Raw genomic sequence first — 7,046 nt, 5'->3', positions numbered from 1 at the left:
TTTAAATTTAGTTGTTGAAAAAGAATTCGAAACATTGTTGACCCGTTCAATTTTATGGATAATCTAATCTCGCCATCTTTTTTTTTTGTTTCCTACTGATAAAACGGCAATAAAAAGTATAATACAAAAAATCCAAAAAGAACATTCTTCTTGATGGGATGGTATTTCCATTGAGATTTTGCAGGCTGGCTATTTTGTCTAAAACCATGAATCAAAGTTTTAGTTCGGGTGTGTTTCCTAATAGTCTTAAATTGGCCAAGGTTGCACCTCATTTAAGAAAGGTGATATGGCAATTTCTCCCCCAACTACCGATTTCTCGCTTTTCAACAATAAGGGTCGGGCACTTGACGCTTTTGATGAGAAATCAGGTTTTATCATCATGATAATTTGACTTCCAAAACGATATAGTTTTTGCTGATATATCCACGCCTCCATGAGGCTAACGTGCGCCATAGATGTCTATTTTTGGAGTTGAGGCTGTTGGGTCTAAGACTCTAAAACTCCAGGAAATTCGGTGCATTTATCTTCTTCATTCCCTAGGTAAGCTAATAGAGCGGTTTGTTAAGAATTACATTTATCACTGCAAATGAAATATTTTCCAGTTCTTTAGCTTAATTTAGCTTTGTGAAAGTGAAAACGCAACATCTAATGCTATTTTATCTCTTCTAGAAGATATTTATTTAAGTACAAATGAAAACCTTCTTTCAGCAGTAATTTTCTGTGACTTGTCGACAGCATTGGACTGTATCGACCAGCATGTGTTGTAATTGTATCATCCAGAAGCTTGAGGTTTACGGGTTTAAAAGTGTATAGTTTTCAATTATTTAAGTCTTACTAATGTGATCGTAGGCAGTCAATATTCTCTAGACTCTAGAGGACAAATCTCCGTGTTATTGCAAAATACTTGTGGAGTGCAACAGGGCTCTATCTTTGGCCTGTTTTAATCTATATTAACGATTTTGCCTCTAATTAGATCAGAGACGGCTTTTTGACAATAATACTTCGATTGTTTGGCATGGAAGTAGTATTAGGGTACTAAAACAAATGATTAATACTGACTTATTTTCGATAAGAACTTAGTGTAATATACTCTCCTTACATATCAAAAACCAATATGTTAAACTTCAAATGTTCTTTAGCTAATATATTTTTTCAACCATAATTAAATAGTTCCCGCTATAAAGAGTAAATTCCTGGGTTCTCCCAATTGAAGATAATTTAAAATTTGATGAACACATCAGTACTCTTTCGGTAAAGTTGTCTTCTAGTTGTTATGCCTTGAGAGTGCTTTCCGATCACTTATCCTTAGTTGACTTTCAGGATTGCTTATGGAATAGCATTCTAAGGTTGTTCTACTATTACCAGTTTGGCTTCAATATTTAAATTACAGAAACGAGCTCCAAGGTTCATGTTTAAAATGTCTTCTAGGCAGTCTTGTAAACCAATTTTTATCTCACAAAATATCTTAACTCTAGCATGCTTGTATTTGCTTGAAAGTGTTTGCCTAGTCTATAAAAATGAGTCCAATTTGACCATAATATGTTACAAAGCAGGTGAATAATTCTGATGAATGTTAAATATTTGTTTTGTTGTTTTAAGTTATTACAGACCCGCCCCTTGTAGCTTTCTATCTTTCCCTCACTTCTGGATTTACACTAGGGGCAGTCGAGGCAAGTGCCCAGGGAGGAAGAATTTTGGGCGGCAAATCTCAAGAAAGAAAAAAAATATTTTCAACGGTTATACTTATAACTTACCATGGGGAATGTTTACATGTCAAATATTAAGAGTAAAATTTGCTTTAATGAAGTAATTGTGAAGATATCATCGAACAGTTTGCAACACAAAAGACGCGTCTTTCGATGAAAACGACACACTTATATACATCTTTAGATTTCTATAGCTATCAGATCGTTTTTCGAAACAGTTAATAATATTTTCATTGTCTACATGATCAAACAAGTCTGTAATTAAAAATCCATCTGCATTTTGCAATTGTATTAAATGACAGAACATTTTACATCTTTCAATTCTTAATAAAAAGTATTTTTCTCCTGTTATTTTATATATTTTTTGTCTTAACCTCCCTTCGTGATAAAAAAAAAGACGAAAGCAAATTATATTTAATTGAATACAAATTAATTTCTAAAATAAGGATTTTACTAGTATTTCAATATGATAGTTTTAGATAATATGCAATCTAATATTCAAATTAACCAGCGACAAATATCAAACCTCAGCATACGATTTTACCTACCCTAACTGCGCAAGCTAAAATCACCTCAAAAAAAAGGGCGGCATTTTTAAACAGTGCCTAGGGCGGCATTTTTTGTAAATCCGGGCCTGCTCTCCCTGATATGGTTTTAATGTAAATTTGTTTATATATTTATTCGATTTGTTTATATTTGTAATGATCAGTTCAGTCACGTAAATTTCAAACTCTTAAAGCGTCTCTTCTCGAAATGATTTTTATTCTTCAAAAACGAACGGCGTTTAACCCAGATCGTTTTCTATCTTGGAAACCTTTGTTTTAGTCTCAAAAAATATTAACACTGCCATCCTTGTATATTCTAGAAACCTGTTGTTTGATCCACTCTAAATTTAATACAGTTATAACTGCTAATAATCCTAAAATTTTACGAAAAGTTCTTATGTTGTGCCTTTGCCTATATCTCACTCACCATTAACAAAGAATTCTTTAATTTACTCTAGTTTAGAAACTTGTAATATTTTTTTTAGATTCCAAAAATAATCGTAAAAATAAATTTAAAATGGAAGTAAAGCGCTTGATGCTGGGGAAGGCATACTATAAATTGTTAGAGTATTTAGCAGTGGCGAAGCGTACGAGTAGACAAGGTAGACACTGTCTACCCAAAATTATCCAGTTATTTGTCATTAATTTATCACGTAATTGTTGAATAAAAATTTAAAAAAAAATTTATACAGAACGTAGTCGCTATCCTTACTATTATTATATAGTATCTAAACATGATTAATCCGAAGGCTCGCCCCGCCTGCCGCACCGATTAAGATAAAAATACAGGGCTGACACCCAATTAATGTATACGAGCCCCAGGAAGACACATTGATATTTGTCTTCCGAAATTTGGAGCATCTAATCGAACCAAATACGCGTCAAGCAGACTACAGAGTCCGGCCGCATCAGCATTCAGCCTATTACGTATACAAAATTTACTCGCGGGAAAGACATTCGAGCATTTGTCTATCGAAGTCGACCAGCTATTTTATTATGCTGTTGACGGTTATTGTTTATGGACACGCTTGTCGGCCGCAATACATCTTCAGTTTTGTTTTGTTTTGATGAATCTGCATTTGGCATTTGGTGGGGGCGCGTGCTATAGTAATTTAATAATTAGTATTTTTATTTTTGGTGTATAAAAAAGGTTTTTTTAGTGGTTATTTATGAACGACTGTTCGATATTGGCAATTGTATTTTAGTTGTGTTTTTTTGTAAGTAGTATTTATTTTAATCTATCTAACTTTTTATGCTAGTAGTAATAATTTTTTTCTTTTTTATGTCACTACATAATTTTTCTCTTTGAGTTAATATTTCATGCGCTTTTATTCTCTATTTCAATAAAGTGAATAATATTGAATACACATTTTTTTCTAAATAACCTTTCAATGGTCGCGCGCGGACTCTCGCTCCATTTTAAAATGTTTTTGGTTATTGACTAAAAGTTACTGCGCACCTCGGGCTGCGGTTTTCAAAATCTTAATGAAATAGCATTATTACTATTATTATTGTACCGCTAAACTCGGGAGCGTTCAGTTGTAGTGCGTTAGAGAGATATTTATATTTGCAGAGTATCAGTCCGCAGCGACTAGCGGCGCGTCGAAAATTATTTTTAGTAAATAATTATTTTATTGCTAAAAGGCATGTAAATATTGCCTATTTTCGATCTATTTACTAATAGTTTACTTTTGTTTAACCTTTAGAATGGCTTTGTATGAAAAGGAGCAAGACAGACTAGAAAAATTAATGCAGGAATGTTTGGAAAATGACTTTGAAGAAGAATTGCCTCTGGATGAATCTGATGATGAAGAAGAACGTGTCGTCGAAACAGAGGTTTATGATCCTGATAGTGAACAGGATATTACGGATACTGAAATTAAAGTAAATGAATACAATGAAGGTCCCTTTTTTATAGGCAAAGACAAGACCACAAAGTGGCGAAAGCATTGTCCTTCAAAAGCTGTCCGAACACCGGCCGAAAATTTGGTTACGCATTTGCCTGGTCTCAAAGGAGATTTAAAAAATCAAAAATCTCTAACAAAAATATGGCAGCACTTTTTTTCTGAAGAGACAGTAAATACCATTGTCCATTATACAAACCAGCATATTGAATCCATCCGTGGCAATTATTCACGCGAAGGAGATGCTAAACCCACAGATTCTGTTGAATTGCTTGCTTTGATAGGTCTCTTTATTTAGGTGGATTGTTAACAAGCAGTCATTTAAATGCTGAAGATTTGTAAAAAACCGATGGCACTGGTGTTATAATTTTTAGGCTTACAATGTCCTTACAAAGATTTCGCTTTTTATTAAGACATTTACGTTTTGACGATATTGAGACACGTGGAACTCGTAGAGCCATAGAAAAGTTGTCGTTAATAAGGGCTGTTTTTAATAACTTCGTTCAAAAATGTAAATCTGGATTTACTCCATTTCACTATGTTACTGTGGATGAAAAACTAGAAGGCTTTCGCGGTCGGTGTAGTTTTTTCCAATACATACCAAGTCCGAACCGAATAAATATGGACTAAAAGTGTTCGCTATGTGTGACTCAAAGGTGTTTTATACATGTAGTATGGAAGTTTATGTGGGTAAACAACCTGAAGGCCCTTTTCAAGCTAGCAACTCTCCAGATGCTGTTGTACAAAGATTGTGTGAAACAATTAGAGGTACTGGTAGGAATGTAATACAACTGATAACTGGTTTACCAGGTTCAGCCTTATAGAGAATTTAAAGCCAAATTTTAGACTAACTTTAATGGGAACAGTAAGAAAAAATAAAAGAGAACTTCCGATCGAATTTTCATCAATGTTTGGATTTAATGAAACCTGTACACTTGTATCCTATATACCCAAGAGGAGTAAAAATGTTTTGCTAATGTCCAGTTTACACAAGGATGATGCTTTGGATTCTGAAAATGGAAAACCGGAGATCATTACAATGTACAATCAAACTAAAGGAGGGGTCGATACGGTGAATAAGTTATGTTCAGTTTATAATTGTGCCCGCGCTACTCGAAGATGGCCAATGGTCATATTTTATAGTATGTTAAATGTTGCCGGAATAAATTAATTAGTTGTGTACAAAGCTAATGATCCAGATGCAAAAATAAAGCGTAAAGAATTTTTACGTCAACTTTCATTCAAGCTCAACTTAAAGCTCGTGTAGAGATTCCAAATATATTAAAAGTTACCAAACTCAGAATCCACGAGATCCTTGGAACAGAGACTTCAAAAAATCCAGTTGAAAATGAACCAAATCTACGCGGACGTTGTATTTTATGCGACAGAAAAAAAAATCGTCCTACCCGATATTTTTGCAAAAAATGCAATGCCGCTGTATGCTTAGAGCATGCTATCACCACATGTCCAGATTGCTTTGAAACAGCGAAGTGGGAAAATTGACCTTTTAGTTTTAGGTTTTTTTAATCTCGTTTATTTTTTTTCTCTTGTATAATTACTCGCCAATTATGTTAAAATAAAAAACAAACAGTTGAAATAAATGTTACTAACGTTAAAATGTATTTTTTATTCAAACCAAAAATATTTTTAGTTTTTATTTTAAAAGAAATGATCTTTTTAGCTACAAGTGGTTGCTGCGGACTCTGAGTCTTGAAAATTTTCTTGAAAATGGGCGCGACCGCTGAAAGGTTAACGATTTTTATTGTTTGTCTACCCGAAAAAAAAGTTCACGCTTCGCCACTGGACTATTTAGAGGATAATTTTGAGCTTTCGATCATTTAGTGTACTTTTTATCTGGTTTGTGTTTTGTTTATAAAAATGTAATTTGTTGAAATAATAAAGCTTTCTTCAATTTGGCAATTAATTTAGACCTATTTTCCCTTTCCAATTTTAAGTATTTTTTTAACCTGCAAAAGATTTGGTAACCAATTACCTTTATATTACCTATTACCTTTATAAGTATATACATTGCAAATTTATTAATATGCAGGGAAATTTATACAATAGAACATAGGAAAGGTTATATGGTTATTATTGAATATTTTAATTATCTAATTTTTTTCTATTTTCGGTTGAGGGATACATTCAAACATTACTATCATCTTCAAAGTCTGATTTGCTACAACAAAAAAAATATATAGTTCGCTACTGCTTAATACAGTAAAAATACCAGCTAGGTCATTTTTGTTTGTTTTTGCCGCCAAAATTTTTAAATGCACTGAACCGACACAATCTTCCAGCGAAGATGAGTGAAAACATACAATCGGTGCGAGGTGCAATATTACATGCACTGGTTTTCAAATGATATACGAAAACTGGGATTAGATCGCACCAGTGCTTCAAATGGAAGTCAGTAACGTTGTCTAAATTGTCATCAACGTCATTAACATAATGGCGGGGAATTCAAATGAAATCAACCAATTTTAAATACAAATTAATCGTAGAGTATAACCACATAGGTATAACCAACCCAAAAGGCATAATACATTTAACGTTTAAATTAATTAATACAGGTCGTAATTTGAAATTGGGGACTGCTGAGCCGCACTGGCCGAATTTGTACCAAAATTCCTAGGAACCTCTATAACCTTACTTTTTAAGTGAAAAAGTACTGCCCTCATTTTTTTTTTCAAGATTTAACAATATGGCTACAGCACAATTTTTCAATTTAAATCGATTTTTAGCCATTTTTTAAATAATATCTGGATGTGTCTCAAAATTATTACTTGTACGATCGATCACCTGTCAAGTCATTTTGATTGTCAAAAAAAAATCACCTGGGAAATATGACATTGACATTCTTGACACCTACCAGCTGATTATGCGATTCA

This window comes from Anthonomus grandis, chromosome 1 (assembly GCF_022605725.1).
Source record: "Anthonomus grandis grandis chromosome 1, icAntGran1.3, whole genome shotgun sequence".
NCBI lineage: Eukaryota > Metazoa > Arthropoda > Insecta > Coleoptera > Curculionidae > Anthonomus > Anthonomus grandis.
The sequence above is the reverse complement of the archived record's forward strand: the minus strand, read 5'-3'. Positions refer to the sequence as shown.